Source organism: Otolemur garnettii, unplaced genomic scaffold (assembly GCF_000181295.1).
Source record: "Otolemur garnettii isolate 467f Iridium unplaced genomic scaffold, OtoGar3 scaffold00029, whole genome shotgun sequence".
NCBI lineage: Eukaryota > Metazoa > Chordata > Mammalia > Primates > Galagidae > Otolemur > Otolemur garnettii.
In genome coordinates, this window is record NW_003852424.1 from 10,963,690 (window position 1) to 10,966,646 (window position 2,957).

The 2,957-nt window shown below is 41.7% G+C and overlaps 1 pseudogene; it reads left to right on the top strand.

Annotated features, from left to right (window-relative positions):
* The first annotated feature begins 1,402 nt into the window (after positions 1–1,402).
* Positions 1,403–2,425, top strand: LOC100958483 (annotated as a pseudogene).
* Positions 2,426–2,957: the final 532 nt, after the last annotated feature.

The following is a 2,957-nucleotide window of genomic DNA, read 5'->3' on the forward strand; positions in this document are numbered from 1 at the left end:
TATAATTCCTGTAAATCTTAGTTAAATTTTCAGTTGTCTGTTTCTCCAGGACTTACCTGTGGGAGGGGGCAGGGTGAGGAGAATGAAGGGTAGCTCCAGACTTTGCTGTCTCCCTTCCAGTCTCAACAATCTTCTCTTGGGACATGTATGACTCACACATTTCCCTGGAGTCATACCATGTAAGTTTTTGCCAGAAAATGATTTCAAGTCTGCTTCACTAAAAATTATGCTTTTTTAAGAGATGCTTTGTGCATGATTTTCAAAGCTTATAGCAACTATATCAACCACTACCATCCCTGTACCAGGTTATCCCACCTTTTGAAGAGTATTGGCTCTCATGCCACTTCCTCAATAATTTGACACTATCACTTAGTGATGTGAACCCTTTTTCCAAAGGGGTTGAATGTGGATGCTGCTAATAATTGATTCTGCCATTTTTGAACAGGATTAAAATATGCTGCAGAGCTGGTTCCCCCTTCACTGGAACAGTCCTGCCAGATTAAGTGGTTGCCAATCCTGTTCTGGGCACCAGATAGGACTTGAGAAGGTCCAAGACTCGCTGAAGGACCTAGAGGTCCTATTCATTTTCTGGGTTTGCCTACATGTGCTCTGATTTCTTCCTTACTATGTTTTCTGGGAAACAGAGAAGCTGAATCTGTCCTCTCTCTCTTACCTTCTCCAAACCACTTTCAACACTAATTTATTTAAATTATTTTGCTTCAGAAAGAATAGAAGGTCATAGAAACTCAAGGTACTTCTAATGAAGTCTTTGAAAACAGATTAAACTTGTACAAATATCTTCCCAGAAAGGAGACTACAACATAGAGACTAAACATGCCCAGGTAATGTCTAGGCACATCAAAGGCAGCATTTCTCTCATATTAACCAGATATAAAGCCAGCTACCAACACCAGGGGCTTTGATGAAACTGATATAGACAGACCACTATTTATTTGAGAGATGAGATATATCCCATATTTGCAGAGCTGCAATGGGAGAATTTATACATTTTAAGGAAAAAAAAACTATAATCTGTATATGCTAGCAAGATTTCTTCTATAATATACAGCCACATTCAGGCATAAGTAAAATGCTTTAGGTTTGAAGTATGGCAATTGCTTTCAAGGTAGTATAAAATACGAAAGCACCAGTTTGGAAGTTTTAATACTAGCTGATTTTCATATAATTGGGTGATCTTGGGCTATTTATCTATTAGGCGTTCACATTTTTTTACTCTTACAATATACGTGAAAATATATATATTTTTGGCACATGTTAGATGCCTATTAATGGTAGCTCGTGTTCTGACCCAATGAAAATGGAGTTCTAAAGCACGCCAAAGAATATTCGTGATGGGGCAGTGTGGTGCGCAGGCGCCCAGGGCACAACCAACTAAGTAGCCATGGACCCGTTGGAGTCCTTGGTGGACCAAGTGGCTTTGGAGGGGCTCGATAGCCTGTATCTGCCTGCGCTGTGGAGCGGTCTGGAGATTTGAGTGCTGCCCTTCCCATTGCCTTTGGAACCCTACGCGACAGGAATTTCTGTGGTGGCCCCTTGCTACAAACTGGGGCATCAGCTTTTATGAGGAGCCTCGGGAGCAATCCGACCTCCAACTTCAGGACCGGTATGAAGAAATTGATATGGAAACTGGAATTTTGGAGTTCAGGGGAGACCCAGGCCCTTTGGAAGACATCTACCCCATTCATATGATACTGGAGAATAAATATGGCATCTAGGCTCATGCTGCTACTTTAAGGACAGGAAAAATATTACCAAAGACATCAGGACCAAGTTTTTGCAGCCTCACTGTACAATGGTGGAAGCCTTTGACAGATGGGGGAAGAAACTGATCATTGTTGCCTCCCAGGCTATGCAGTACAGGGCCTTGATAGGCCAGGAGGGGGATCCTGACCTGAAGCTCCTCGATTTCTCCTACTGCATACTGGAGCAATTAGCCTGGTCTAGGTGGCAAGGAGAACTCCAGCGAGACCTTCACAGCACTGCTTTCAAGGTTGATGCTGGGAAGCTCCACTATCACAGGAAAATTTTGAACCAAAATGGGCTCATTACAATGCAGTCCCATGTCACCCAGTTACCCACTGGAGCCCAACAACATTCAATACTCCTCCTCCTGAACCGGTTTCATGTGGACAGGAGAAGCAAATATGACATCCTCATGGAGAAGCTCTCAGCCCTGCTGAGCACACGAAGTAACCAGATGGAGACACTGGGAAAGCTGAGGGAAGAATTGGGGCTGTGTGAAAGGACATTTAAGTGTCTGTAACAGTACATGCTGAAAGCTGGACTAGCCAAGGTGGTTTCTCTTCTTCTATAAGAGATACACCTTGAATGGGGACCCTGTAAGGCAAAGAAAGGGATGCCGGCAGCATGTTACTGTTCCACCAACTGTTTGAGGAAAATGTAAAAAAAAAAAAAAAAAATTGTAGGAAACAAAAAAAAGAAAGGAGCAGAAGAACAAAAAAGAATTCTCAGAGAAGAGAAAAATTTTGTATCCATGAAATCAGAATAAGAGGCTAGACAGAAGAAACAGGCAGATATTAAATTGAGCCCTTGGGGAAAAAAAAAAGAACTGTGACTATTGCAATTAAAGATTTAGTGGAGATGATAAGATAAAAGTTGAGAAAAATATCTCAGAAAGAGCAAAAACTCAAAGGAGATAGAAAATGGGAGAGCCAAGTTGAAAATAAGAGACTGAACTTAAAATGTCCAATCTCCACATGATATTGGTTCCAGAGAGAGTGTGTGTGAGTGTATGTGAGTGTGCACAGGACTGCAGAAGAGATTGTGTGAAATGACACAGGAATTTTCCCAGATCTTGAGGACATAATTTTCTAGATCAAAAGACCTATCAGGTGCCTAGAAAATGAACATAAAGAAACCTACACAAAGATCCTAAGATTTCAGAGATCTGGAGATAAAAGGCTTCCAGAGAAGGA